A 15,637-nucleotide genomic window follows, 5' to 3' on the forward strand; every position below is an offset into this window, starting at 1 on the left:
TCTTCCATACAGTCCGTATAGTCAAAGCTATGGTTTTTCTAGTAGTCGTACGGATGTGAGTTGGATCATAAAGAAGGCTGAACACCAAAGGATTGATGCTTTCAAACTGTGATGCTAGAGAAGACTCTTGAGTCCCTTGGACTGCAAAGAGATCAAACCAGTCAATCCTAAAGGAAATCAACTCTGAATATTCACTGGAAGGACTGAAGCTGAAGCTGATGCTCCAACACTTTGGCTACCTGATGTGAAGGGCCGACTCATTTTAACCAAGAGAGAGGGATGTTTGCTATCGTGTGGATGGCACAGTGACCTTGTTTTTGCCTATGCTTAGACAACATTATTGGAGAAGGAAATGGCAACCCACTCCAGTATTCTTGCCTGGAGAATCCCAGGGACAGAGGAGCCTGGTGGGCTGCCGTCTATGGGGTCGCACAGAGTCGGACACGACTGAAGTGACTTAGCAGTAGCAGCAGACAACATTATAACATGGCTTGGCTTTGTCTCATTTTGGCATGGTCTCAGAATAACCTTGTCTGAGGTTAGTATTCTATGAGATTTTTTTATGTCTAATAAGAGAATAACAGCCTACCTGTGGGTGCCAGGACAACTTCTGGATGTTGGAGACTGCTCCTTCTCTCTCTCCCTCCTTTCTTTTCTTTCTCATGCTAAACATCTGTTATGAGTTCAGTTGTGTCCCTCAAAATTCACATGGTGAAGTTCTAATCCCTAGGACCTCAGAATGTGACCTTATTTGGAAATAGGGTCATTACAAATATAAGACAAGGTCATACTGCAGTAGGGTGAGCCCCTAATGCAATATGACTGGTGTCTATATAAAAAAAGAAATTTGGGCACAGACATACACAGGGAGAATGCCATATGGAGATGAAGGCAGAGATTGGGGTGATGCAGCAAAAGCCAAGGAATATCAGACTGCCAGCAAACCACCAGAAGCTAGGAAAAAGGCATGGAACAAATTCTCCTTCTCACCCCCCAACAAAGAACCAACTGGACTCACACCTTGATCTCAGACTTCCAGCCTTTAGAACTGTGAGAAAATAAATGTCAGTTGTTTGAGATACTGAGGTTTTGATACTATTTTAAAATTTTTATTGTTGCTTTACAATGTTGTGTTAGTTTCTGCTGTACAATGAAGTGAATCAGCTATATACATATATACACACACATGTATCCCCTTCCTCTTGGACCTCCCTCCCACCCCACCCACATCCCACTCATCTAGGTCATCACAGACTGAGCTGAACTCCCTGCATTATACAGCAGGCTCCCACTAGCTAGCTATTTTACACATAGTAATGTATATATGTCAATACTACTTTCCTAATTCATCCTACGCCCCTTCACTCCCATGTCCACACATCCGTTCTGTCTCTGTGTCTCTGTTCCTGCCCTTGATGTGATGCTGTTTTTACAGCAGCTGTAGCAAATGAAAACAATATCCTACAATGTCTTCCATAAAGGATTTTCCAATCCAAACTGTCAATAGTGTGTGGTTATCATTTTGTAATGTATCAAAATATCAAATCACTACTATGCACTTGCAACTAACATCATATTGTAGATCAATTATATTTCAATTTTAAATGTATTATTTATCCAATTATTATTTTTTCTGTGTATTCCTCTTTATTTTTATTATTTTTAAGCTTAACAGTTTATTTAATTCTATTATGAATAACAGAAATCTACTCACATTGGCTTAAAACACAGTTTTTTCCTTTCACACATTTTATTTATTTTTTAATTTAATTTTTATTTTATATTGGAGTATAGTTGATTTACAATGTTGTGTTAGTTTCAAGTGTACAACAAAGTGATTCAGTTATACATATACATATATTCATTCTTTTTTCAGATTCTTTTCTTATATAGGTTATTAAAGAATATTGAGTAAAATTCCCTATGCTATACATATCCACTTATTCTTGATTTGGGGGAAATTTACGTAGAATATCATAATCCTCAGATTCATGGTCTGAGTTTTCACTTACATAATAAATTTAAGCAATATCAAAAAAACAAAAAACAAAAAACTGTCAACAGTGCTGAGGTTGAAGAATCCTGCCCTAGACATGGAACCCAAAAGTACTTACTAACCTCAGAATCTCTGATAAAGACCAATAAAAAGTAGCAGAGTACACACAGCTTTGTACATAGACCCCCAAAGTGCTCAAAGACCTCACACCCTGAATACAGAAGCCTAAACAGCTCAGAGAAGACATGCCTTCAAGAGACCCCTAGTAAGTCAAAAACATTATTCTCTGGGGCAGAGACCACCAAGAAGATGAAAAACCTAGCATCTAGAAACAGAAACCAAATGCTCAGAGACATCAAGTATGGGACAGGAAACCTAAGAGAGCTCTGGGTCCAAAATGCTCAGATATTTCATGCTTTGAACACACACCAGATAGGTGAACAGCTCAAGAACAATAGTATCATTCATTTCCTGCTTCTAGAACTGTATTATCTTTATGTAAGTGCTTTACATTAGGGGAAGCTGGGCAAAGGGTATACAAGAACTCTGCAGTATTTGTGCAATTTTTCTCTAAGTCTAAAATGATTTTTAAAATAAGCTTTTTAAAGGAAAAAATATCAAAGGACATAGAAAGGAATTTATAAACCTTAAATACATGGTTCCACAAGCTCAGAAAACAACATTACGTACCTCTATTAGTCAAAAAAATGCCAAAAAAAAAAAAAAAAAAGGAATTCAACTTTAAGGGAAAAAAACCCACTTACCCAAGGACAAAGACCCTCAAACAGCTTAGAGACTTTATACCCTGGGACAGAGATCCACAAACGTCTGTAAAACCACAACCCCTGTGACAAGAGCCTCAAAACAGCTGAGACTTCACTGTAGGGCCATAGACATCATACCTTGAACTGAGATTCCAAACAATGAGATTTCACATTCTGAACACAGTCCTCCAAAATGCACACAGCATGTAATAATTATAAGTCGACTGACTTAAAAATCATTTTCCTCCTACTCACTTACACTCAGCCAAGCACCTTCCCTGCCTGATGCTTAAAATCCCATCATCAAAGTTTACTCCTTTGAGTTGTCTTTCTCCCCTTCAAAATTCTCTTTTAATTGTCACACATCCTTCTGTCCTAGAGCGTGAAATCATGCATCTCTCTGTAGTCATTTATGACCCAGCCCCTCACCCTACTCCTCCACACACACACACACACACACACACACACACACACACTGCCACACACCCTGAGTCAGGCCTGGTCCAGAAGGGGTAGGAAACGTCCAAGTCATCCTCTCCCGGGGGAGGAGGGGATGGCTTAGAGGAGGATCATGAGATCGCCTTGAACCTTCTCTGCTGGACTCAGACCTACAAAGGCAGCCTAATACAGTGATGTCAGGAACCCTGGAGAAGAATTTTTCTCAGTTGCTGTTGTGAATGGTGAGTGGATCCTGAAATCAATATAATGGGATGCAATATGCATTGTTCTAAAAAGAGAAACAACAGGTAGAAGAGAATAGAAAAGATTACCCGACACATTCTGTGCCAGCCAATAATACCAGCTTCTTTTACAGGTGCGCAAACTGAAGTTCCTAGATGGGATTCGAACCTACAGTCTCCAGTAGCCAAAGCCCTGCCTCAGCAACCCCGAACGCCAACCCGGGAGCCATAGCGCCTGCGCCAAACCAGCAGCCAATGGCATCCCGGAGCCGGTGGACCCCGGGCTCGTAGCCTTTAAGAGATTCCAGAAAACCTCGGTACCCTGGAAGAGCTTCTGTAGGCAATCTAGCGGCGGCCAATCAAAGCTCAGGGCAAGATTTGATCCCGCCCTCCTCATCTAGGATCCAATCACCACTCCACGACCTTCCACCCCACTCCACCCACCCCGCTGTTGCTTAGAAGCGGTAGCCAACTCAAGCGGGATCAAACATAAGATCACGGCGGTGGCTGAGGGTGTAGTTTACCCTACCCCGGATCCCAGGGCCGAGGTCGGTCAGGGCATCGCTATTCTCAGTCTGGGGAAGGGGCCGATAAACGCACGGGATATTTCGTGTCCCCAGATATGAAGTGGTTTCTTCCAAATACACTACCTACCCACCTCCGTGGTACCTCCCACAGTGGACTGTTCCATCTCTGCGTCGCGCGATGGAGTGTCCCGGAGGTGCAGTCTCGTCAGTAACTTCATTCCCAAACCTGACGCTCTTTGTGTGTGTGACCTAAAAAGAGCTGTTTTATGTCAACACTCTAAGGATCATTCACACTTCGATTCACGCTGACATAACTACAGACTGTCTCTCTCTTTCATATCTTCCTCCCCTTGCCCATGTTCCATCCCTCATCTCCCTCTCAAATGTCCCTCAATAGAGCATCCTAGCCTAGTGATCTTGTTGAGAGCCATGCTGAGGGATCCAACCCTCTGCTGCAGATCCCTGGCCCATAAAAAGGCATTCGTTCCCCTGATGCCACTGATAGAAGTGTGCATTTATGTGCCAGCATCTATAAGAATTTAAAAAAAAAAGACACCTCTTCCTACTAGAATGTCAGTACTACCAGGGTGTATATAGATTTCTAGTTCCCCCGTGTCCCCACAGCACCTAAAACTGTGCCCTGTACACAGTAGGTGCTCAAAGAGGGGTGGGGTGGGGGTTGTTGAATAAATTGAGTCCTTTGACCCAGCAGTTCCACTTCTCAATATGCGTTCTAAGGAAATACACATGCACAGGTTTGTGTGCACATGAATATGAGAAACACACAACTGGGGCACAGGGTAATTGATGTCATACTGTTGCAGAAACCAGTAATCTAGAAACCAAGCACCACACTTGGAGAGTTGGAGAACTCAGGTTTATTATGCCAGTGAGCCCAGAGGAGTTGGGCCCAGAGTGGGCCCAAGCTCTGAGCCATGAACAAAGGGGTTACAGAGTTTTATATACGGACAGGCATGATTAAGTGGGTTTGCAGGTTTGCAGGCACTGGGCGATTGCAAAGAGCAGGACAAGGGTGAGTGAGGTAAGCTCCAGTTCCTAGTATTGTAAGTCCCCACTTTCTGAGACTATGTGACTGACGTGATCCAGACTTTGCAAGGAGAAAGCTGAGTTACAGAGGCAGAAGGAGCAGGAGGTTATGTAAAGTTTTAACTTTTCCTCTTCAATACCACAGAGTATGGGCTGTGAGACAAAATAAGACCTCAACACTGGAAACATACCCCACATGGCTCAGGAATGTTACATCATTGGACACGGCACAAAAGAACTTGGAGAACTCACATGATGAGGCATAGATAACCAGTTCATAGATCTCATCCTTTGGTCACAGACTCCTATAAACATCTTAGAGATTTTACTCCCTGGGACACCAAAATGCCTCAGGGACCCCTCACACTGAGACACAAACCCCAAATAGCTCACATACCTCATACCACAAACACAGACCCCCCAACAGCTCAGAGATCTTGTCAATTGAGATTTACATTAAAAATCTAGACAAAGACCTCTGGCTCTTGACATAGACCACAAAACAATTCAGAGGCCTGGACACAAACAGAATGAGGGTGCTGGAGGGACCATTTAAAAGACATACTGTTAATGGGAAAGCAAGTAGGAATGCAAGTGAAAAAAATGCTCAAAGACATGAGATGAGCACTGGCCCTGCAAAGTGTTCTGAGACCTTATACCCATACAACTCAGAGAAACAACTCAGACACAAATCTTGTACCCCAAATCATAATCACTTCAGTGATCACACTCCCTAGGATATTGACCCCAAGGAGCTCAAAAAGGTGACATCCTGCACATAAGTTCCCAAACAACTCAGGAGACTCTCACACCCTGGGACAAAACAGGGTGTCTTGTCCCAAAAAAATAGAATAGTGGGGACTTCCCCAGTGGTCCAGTGGTTAAGTCTCCACACCTCCACTGCAGAGGGCACAGGTTCAGGACCTTGTGGGGGAACTAAGATCCTTATGCCATGCAGCATGACCAAATAAATAAATATAGTACAGCAACCTGTGACTCCAGAAACAGGTCTCTAGATTTCCCTGGTGGCTCAGACGGTACACCATCTATCTACAATGCAGGAGACCTGGGTTCGATCCCTGGGTTGGGAAGATCCCCTGGAGAAGGAAATGGCAATCCACTCCAGTACTATTGCCTGGAAAATCCCATGGACAGAGGAGCCTGGTAGGCTACAGTCCATGGGGTTGCAAAGAGTCGGACACGACTGAGCGACTTCACTTTGCTAAACAGCTAATGAGACTTTATACTCAGGAACACCGACATCCAAATATTCATAGACCCCCTACACCCTGGAAGAGAAGTTTCAAAACACTGCAGAGATATAACCCTCTGTTACAAAGGCCCCCAAATATCTCAGGTACCCCAAAACACAAGACACAAAGTTCACAACAACATAGAGGCCTCATACGTTGGATGCAGACCTGGAAACAGTTCAGAGACCTTACAACACAAGTTAAATGAAAAAATAGAAGACTTCATAGGAATAAACCACAAATAGCCTATGAGACTTCATACTCAAGAACTCAGACACTCAAAAAACACAGATGCCTTGGAAAAGGGACACTGGTACAACTCAGTGACCTCACTGTTCAGACATAGACCCTAATATAGACACATCAGTCTCTGGAACTGAGATCACCAAAATGATCAGAAGCCTTATGCCTGGAAACAAAACTCAGCTTACTCAAAAATCTGACATCCTATAACTCAGGATGCACATGACCTCAAACAGCTTGCGCATTAAAACCAAGAATCTCAAACCACTCACAGATCTCCAGACGTGGGTACCCAGCACCTGACAGACTTTATACACTAGACACAGACTTCTAAAACATTTCCAAGACTGCACATTCTGGGATAGAGACCTGACAAGAGAATAGCGATGTCCTGCTATGTGACACATTCCCATAAATAACTTTGGGAACTGACCCCAAATAGGGAAGGTACATCATAATCAAGAAAGTAATCCCTACCCTCCTACACTCTTGGTGGGAATGTAAATTGGTGCAACCACGACAGAAAAATGATATGGCGATTACTTCAAGAACTAAAAATAGAGTCATCAGATGATCCAGCAATCCCACTCCTGGCATATATCTGGAGAAAACTCTAATTAAAAGAGATACATGCAGCCCTAATCTCTGTTTATAGCAGTACTATTTACAATAGCCAAGATATGGAAGACATAGAGGCAACCTAAATGTCCATTGACAGATGTATGTATGTATGTATATATATATACATACATACATACAATGGACTATTATTCAGCCATTAAAAAGAATGAAATAATGCTATTTTCAGCAACATAGATGGACCTAGAGATTATCATACTAAGTGAAGTAAGTCAGAAAAAAAGACAAATACCACATGATCTCACTCATATGTGGAATCTAAAATATGACACAAATGAACCTATCTGTGAGACTGTCTGTGAGACAGACTCAGAGACCTACAGATCAGACTTGTGGTTGCCAAGGAGGAGGTGGGTAGAGGAGGGATGAATTGGGAGTTTGGGGTTAGCAGATGCAAACTATTATCTAGAGAGTGGCTAAACAACAAGGTCCTACTGTACAGCACAGGGAACTACGTTCAATATCCTATAATAAACCATAACAGAAAAGAGAATGAAAAAGAATATATATCTATATATTACCATATATAGTAATATCTAGTGATTCACTTTGCTGTACAGCAAAAATTAACACAACATTGTAAATCAACTATACTTTAATAAAGTGAATTATTTTTTTTAAAAAGAAAGAGGACTTCTCTGGCAATCCAGTGGTTAAGACTCCATGCTTCCAATGGAGGGGCATGAGTTCCATCCCTGGTCAGGGAACTAAGATCTCACATGCTGCGCAGAGTGGCCAAAAAAAAAAATTAATTAAATTGAAAAAAGAAAGAAAGTAATCTCTAACAGGATAAAGACACCACATCCTGGGACTGACATATCTGAAAGGAAAAGAGATTTCACATTCCAAATGGTTCAAGGATATCACCATATGGAGCTCAGAATCCAAAGAGCTTGGATACCTCCCACCCTGAAACACAAAGACTGGAACAGCTCTGGAAACTGAGACCCTGGACACAGACCCTAAACAGCTCAGAGACCTCACACGTCAGGACACAGATCCTGAAACTCCTTAAAGGTGTAACATCATGGCATGACACACTCACAAAAATATCTCAGAGACCCAGACCCTGCAAACAGAACCCAGAAATAAATAAAAAGCCTTATTCTTGAGAACCTGTGGAATAGCACAAGGAACTCTACTCAGTGCTCTGTGGTGACCCAAATGGGAAGGAAATCCAAAAAAGGGGGGATATATGTATATATATAGCTGATTCACTTTCTTGTACAGCAGAAACTAACACAACATTGTAAAACAACTATTTGTTCTTTTGTTGATGTTCCTGTTTTAGTCTCTAAGTGATGTCCAACATGTTTGTGACTCCATGGGCTGTAGCCTGCCAAGCTCTCCTGTCCATGGGATTTCTCAGAAAAGAATACCAGAGTGGGTTGCTATTTCCATCTCCAGGGCATCCTGCTGACCCAAGGATTGAACCCTCATTCCTGCACTGGCAGATGGATTCTTTACCATTGAGCCACCAAGGAAACCCATGAGCTAAAGATAAGGCTACTATACTTCAATAATTTTATTTTTTTACAAAAAAGACCTCATTCCTGCACCTGAGACCCACATAAGCATCAAAGACCTCACACATAAAAACGTCTGCCAAATAGCTCAAAGATTTCATGTGGTAAGATTTAGACCCATAAGAGTTATGAGGTCCCACATCTTTGACAGAGACTTCCGCAAAGTTAAGAAACTTTCAACTCTGGACCCACATCCCCCTGCAAAGCACAAATCCTCACACACATGCAGAAAATACACTCCAACAGCTCAGAAAACTGACACTGCAACAACAACAACAACAAAAACTATGAACACCTCAACAATCTCATTCTGTGGTACCACACTATTCAAGCATGAAGACCTCACACACTTGGACACAGAACATGATTCTGAGGCCTTGGACAGTGATTCCCAAGAAACTCAGAGATTTCATAGGCTGGGACAATGATACAGAAACACTGCAGAGACCTCACACCCTGAGACACAGTGTCCCAAGGAGCTCATTTGTCTTACACTGTGGGCACAGCAGAAAACAATTCTGAGGCCTCAAGCTTTGGACTGAGTCCACTCCCTCCACCCCTTACTCCTGGCCAACCTCAGAGACCTCGCGAGTTCAGAAAAAATCCAAAGCAGACACCTCACATCCTGTCACATAGAATCCTAATATGTCGGAGACCTTCAGACCTGAACACATACCCCAGACAGCTCTGGCAATTCACACCCTAGGGACGCACAACCCCCTAAGGGCTCAAGCAATTCACTTAGGGGCATCAGTGGCAAGTACCTCAGCGATATCATCTCCTTGAGATTCAGCTCTCCAAAACAGTTCAGAGGACATGACACAAAACCCCAAACAGTTCAGAGGTCTCACACTCTGGAACCCCAATCCACGGACAAACAGTGATACCACACAGTTACACAGATGACTAAAAGACTCCACCCCTTAGAAATGGAACAGAGGTCAGAGACATCATACCCTTATCAGTGATTGTCCATAGGAAGAGACTCTTCACGCACCTGGAAACATATCCCAAATGGCTCGTAATTCCCATCATGAGACACAGAACCTCCCCCCCGAAAAAACACACAGATTTCATACTCTGAACATAGATCCCCAAATTGCAGAAAGTTCACATCCTGGGACCCAGACCCTAAAGAGCTCAGAGAACTTGAACCCTTGGACAGAGGCCAGGAAACAAATGGAGATGTCAGGCCATGAACACAGATGCCCATGAGTTCACAGATCCCCTGTGTTGGGACCAGGATCCAAAATATCCCAGAGATTTCACACTATGGGTTACAGGTCCCCCAGAAAGTCCTTGCAGCCTAATCATAGTCACCAGGAAGTCTGAATCCAGAGAGTCTGAATTCACCTAGAGAGTTCAGACATCTCACACCTTGGACACAGAACACAAAAAACAAAACAAAACAAAAACTGTTCAGAAACCTCCTACCTTGATAACAGATCTCGAACAGATTCACAAACTTCATGGAAACCAAATGGCAAAGACAACTCCAACTTGAGACATAAACCTGATCCTTTTTCTAACAGACCACTTATTAGTCATAGGTATCACACCCTTACACAGAAACCACCAAAAGTGTGAGAATACCCTAAGTGACACAGGAGTTTTATGGCATGGAACATACACCAAAAGAACTCAGATGCCTCATACCCTTCAGACAGCTCATATCCTCAAACAGTTAAAAGACCTCATTTCTTGGATCCTGACTAAAAAATAATTCATAACCATTGTACCACTACCAAACATCCCAAAGAAACTCAAAAGCCTCAAGCGCTGGGGCACAGATATAGAACCACCTCCAAGTCATCACACTGTGGAACACACCCAATGTGAAAGTGAAAGTTTTAGTCACTCAGTTTTGTGACCTCACAGACTGTAGCCCACCAGGCTCCTCTGTCCATGTGGATTCTCCAGGCGGGAATACTAGAATGGGTGGCCATTCCCTTCTCCAGGGGATCTTCTCAACCAAGGGATCATTCCTGGGTCTCTTGTATTGCAGGCAGATTCTTTACTGTCTGAGCCACTAGGAACACACCCAGGGGCACTGTAATTCAAACAGCTCAGAGACCTCATTTCTTGGAACAGAGCCCTCACCCTCCACCCACATCCCCACCCCAATGCCTCAGAGACCTCACACCATGGGACAGAATACCTCACACATTTCAAAGACTTCAATTCTTGAGAAAAATACATATATTTTTCAGATCTCTCACAGCCTGGACACACATTCCAAAAGAGCTCAGAAAATACCATAAGGCAAACAGGATCAACCTTGGAATTGAGATTTTCCAAAAAGAACAGATATATTGTGCTTAAAAATGTACCTCAAATGGTTCAGGAACCTTGTGCCCTGCAAGACAGATGCCAAAAGAGTTCTGAGAATTTACATTCTGAGATCTAGACACCAAAACAACTGAGAGATCTCACACTCAAATACAGGAACTATGAACAGCTTAGAGTGCTCATTCCTTGGGATTCAGGTCCATAAATGGCTTAGAGACTTCAGTCACTGGAAACTACTTTAATAAATTGATAACATCACACACTGGAACTGATACCACCACCCCTGCAAGGAACAGAGACTTGACACTTGGAAATATACCCCTAAACAACTTAGGGAACTCAGGTCATTGGACACAGAAACCAATGGTTCCAAGACATGTCACCCACTGGACAGAGACACTCACACATAATCCAGAGTTTTCAAATTCTTTGCTGCTGCTGCTGCTGCTAAGTTGCTTCAGTCGTGTCCAACTCTGTGCGACCCCATAGACAACAGCCTACCAGGCTCCCCGTCCCTGGAATTCTCCAGGCAAGAACACTGGAGTGGGCTGCCATTTCCTTCTCCAATGCATGAAAGTGAAAAGTGAAAGTGAAGTCGCTCAGTTGTGTCTGACTCTTCACGACCCCATGGACTGCAGCCTACCAGGCTCCTCCACCCATGGGATTTTCCAGGCAAGAGTACTGGAGTAGGGTGCCGTTGCCTTCTCCAAAATTCTTTGCTACAGGTACCCAAATAGTTAAATTCTAATTCAAATAAAGTCCCCAAAGATCTGAGTGATCACATATTCTTTAGGATGAACTTTCAACAGTATAAGGATCTTTCACCCAGAACCACAGTACCCAACTATAATTTGAAGGGTGTGAGGGGGAATCTCTAGGGATTTTTTTTCTTTCTTGGTTTGCCCCTAATGGTGGCCCCACTCCAGAACCATATGGCAGCACTGTAGGCAGCTAAATATCCAAGAGAAATGACACCATTCTGGCCAGAGGACCAAGAAAACAAGCTCCCAAAGGCTGCAGAATGGGAAGGGAAATTCCACAGAAGAGAGAGATAGAGAAAGGAATCCCCTAATTCGATGTATAAACTGACACAAGTCTCAGGCTTGCTCCTGAGCTGTACGTGCATAAGGATAGCAAAGCTTTGAATACTACAGTCCACAAAATGTGAGATAAAACATGTAGTTTGAACCTAAACAAGTGGATTGTCTGGTAAAACAAATAAATCATTATTTTCAGGAACTTAAAAAGACCTAGAGTCTAAACAACACAATCTTTAAAATATCCAAGATATAACCTAAACTTCCTGTATATACAAAGAACCAAGAAAATGCAGCCAATTCTCAGAGACTGGACAACAGATAACAACATGTAAAAATTTAGATGTTAGAATTCTCAAAACCTTTTTAAAAGACACCTGAAATGAATGGTATGTTAGAAGATTTTGGAAGAGAAATAAGTTTTAAAGGGGCTTTCCAGGTGGCACTGGTGGTAAGGTACTCCCCAACCAATGAAGGAGACATAAGAGATGCGTGTTTGATCCCTGGATCAGGAAGCTACCTCGGAGTAGGAAATGGCAACCTACTCCAGTGTTCTTGCCTGGAGAATCCCATGGACAGAGGAGCCTGGCAGGCTACAGTTCACAGGGTCACAAAGAGTCAGACATGACTGAAGCGACTTAACATGCACACATGCACCTGTTTTAAAGACTGTAATTTTTTTAAATACTCTACAGAGTATGAAAAAACTGTAGAGAAACAATAACAAAGAACCATGTGGAAATTTTAGAACCCAAAAATACAACATTAGAATTTTTAAAATTATCTGAATAGTCTCAATAGAAGAATAGGTATGACAGAGGAGTCAGTGAACTTGCAGATAGGTGAATAGAAATTATCCAATTTGAAGAACAAAAAGGAAATATTGTGAGAACTTCAGGAACCTATAGGAAATTATCAAAAGGTCTAATATGCATGTTACTGGAGTCTCAGAAACCGAGGATGATACTGGTAAATGTTGAAGAAATAATAGGAAAATCATCTCCAACTTGGGTGAAAGACATAAATTAACAGACTCGAGAAATGCAATGATCTTCAAGCAGCATAAACTCAAAGAAAATAATGTCAAGAAATATCATAATCAAATTGCCAAAAACAAAAGATGAAGTATCTTGAAAGCAATTAGAGAAAAATACACATTACTCATAGGAGGGAAAGGATACAAATTCCACATATTTCTCATCAAAAATATGATGGCCAAAAGACAGTGGAACAACATCTTGATTTTAACAGTCACCCAGAGTTCCAATCAGCAAAAATGACATTCAGAACTGAGAATAAAATACATTTTCAGATGACAAAATTATGAGAATTTGTCAACAGCAGACCTGCTCTACAAGAAATGATACAGAAAAATGATATCAGAGGGAAACTTGGAACTTCAGGAATGAAGGACGAGCAACAGAAATGGTAAATACCTGGGTAAACATAGAACACCATTTTTCTCCTCATATATGCTTTAAAATATGAATGACTTTCCTAAACAAAAATGTTATTATTGTCTCTTGATGTTTCAGAGTATACAAATGTAATACAGTTGACAATGTAACAGAAGAACTAGGGTAAAGGAACTACATGTTGCAAAACTTCCACATTTTACCTGAAGTGCTAAAATATCAACTCTAAGACTGTGAAAGGTTAGGTATATTCATTGTAATCCCTAGAGCAACCACTAAAAATTATTGCAAAGCCAAAATCCTCTTTGTTCTTCAGTCACTCAGTCGTGTCCAACTTGTTGCGACTCCATGTACTGCAGCACACCAGGCTTCCCTGTCCTTCATTGTCTCCCGGACTTTGCTCAACCTCATGCCCACTGAGTCAAGGATGCCATCCAATCATCTCATCCTCTGTCATCCCCTTCTCCTCCTGCCCTCAATCTTCCCCAGCATCAGGGTCTTTTCCAATGAGTCGGCTCTTCCCATCAGGTGGCCAAAGTATTGGAGCTTCAGCTTCAGCATCAGTCCTTATGATGGATATCCAGGATTGATTTTCTTTCATATTGACTGGTTTGATCTCCTTGCAGTCCAAGGGATGCTCAAGAGTCTTCTCCACCACCACAGTTCGAAAGCATCAATTCTTCAGTGCTCAGCTTTATGGTCCAATGCTCACATCCATACATGACTATTGGGAAAACCATCTATTTGAGTATACAGACCTTTGTCAGTCAAGTGATGTCTCTTCTTTTTAATATGCTGTCTAGCTTTCTCATAGCTTTCCTTCCAAGGAGCAAGCGTCTTTTAATTTCAGGGCTGCAGTCAATGTCCACAGTGATTTGGGAGCCCAAGATAATAAAGTCTGTCACTGTTTCCATTTTTTGCTCATCTATTTGCAAGGAAGTGATGGGACCTAATGCCATGATCTTATTTTTTTTTTCATTTTTACTTTATTTTACTTTACAATACTGTATTGGTTTTGCCATACATTGACATGAATCCACCATGGGTGTACATGAGTTCATGAACCCCCCTCCCACCTCCCACCCCATATCATCTCTCTGGATCATCCCCATGGATCTTAGTGTTTTTTTTTTGAGTGTGGAGTTTTAAGCCAGCTTTTTCAATGTCCTCTTTCACTTTCATCAAGAGGCTCTTTAGTTTCTTTACGCTTTCTGCCATTAAGGTGCTATCATCTGCATATGTGAGGTTATTGATATTTCTCCCAGCAATCTTTTTAATATTTATTTATTTATTTGGCTACACCAGGTCTTAATTGCAGCATGTGAGATCTTCAGTCTTTAGTTGCAGCATGTGGGATCTAGTTCCCTGACCAGGGCTTGAACAGGGGCCCTCTGCATTATGAGTGCAGAGTCTTAGCCACTGGACCACCAGGGAAGTCCCCCTCCCAGCAATCTTGATTTCAGCTTGTGAGTCATCCAGCCCAGCATTTTGAATGATTCACTCTGCATATAAGTTAAATAAGCTAAGTGACAATAAACAGCCTTGACGTACTTCTTTCCCACTTTTGAACCAGTCCGTTGTTGCACGTCCGGTTCTAACCATTGCTTCATGTTCTGCATACAGGTTTCTCAGGAAACAGGTAAGGTGGTCTGGTATTCCCATCTCTTTCAGAATTTTCCAGTTTGTTGTGATCCACATAGTCAAAGGTTTTAGGGTAGTCAATGAAGCAGAAGCAGATGATTTTGGGGGAATTTCCGTGCTTTTTCTAGGATCTAGAGCATGTTGGCAATTTGATCTCTGGTTCCTCTGCCTTTTCTAAATTCAGCTTATACCTCTGGTACTTCTTGGTTTAGGTACTGCTGAAGCCTAGCATGAAGGATTTTGAGCATAATCTTGTTAGCATATGAAATGAGAGCAATTGTACTGTGATTTGAACATTCTTTGGCATTGCCTTTCTTTGGGATTGAAATGAAAACTGACCTTTTCCAGTCCTGTGGCCACTGCTGAGTTTTCCAAATTTGTGGGCATATTGAGTGCAACACTTTAACAGCATCACCTTTTAGGCTTTGAAATAGCTCAGCTGGAATTCCATCACCTACACTAGCTTTGTTCTTTTAAGGTGAAATTTCCGTTTACCTGTGAGGGCAAGCTGTGCTTTATAAGGCACAGATTTCCAGAATGAAGCCAGAGTTTTGAGAAGGTTCGGAGGAGTTGGGCATCT

At 42.1% G+C, this 15,637-nt stretch overlaps 1 non-coding gene across 1 annotated transcript; it reads right to left on the reverse strand.

Annotated features, from left to right (window-relative positions):
- Positions 1-14,777: 14,777 nt before the first annotated feature.
- On the reverse strand, positions 14,778-14,850 carry TRNAM-CAU (transfer RNA methionine (anticodon CAU)). The gene has a single exon. It is a non-coding gene; the product is annotated as a tRNA-Met (tRNA).
- Between the last annotated feature and the right edge of the window lie 787 nt (positions 14,851-15,637).

This window comes from Budorcas taxicolor, chromosome X, assembly GCF_023091745.1.
Source record: "Budorcas taxicolor isolate Tak-1 chromosome X, Takin1.1, whole genome shotgun sequence".
NCBI classification, from domain to species: domain Eukaryota; kingdom Metazoa; phylum Chordata; class Mammalia; order Artiodactyla; family Bovidae; genus Budorcas; species Budorcas taxicolor.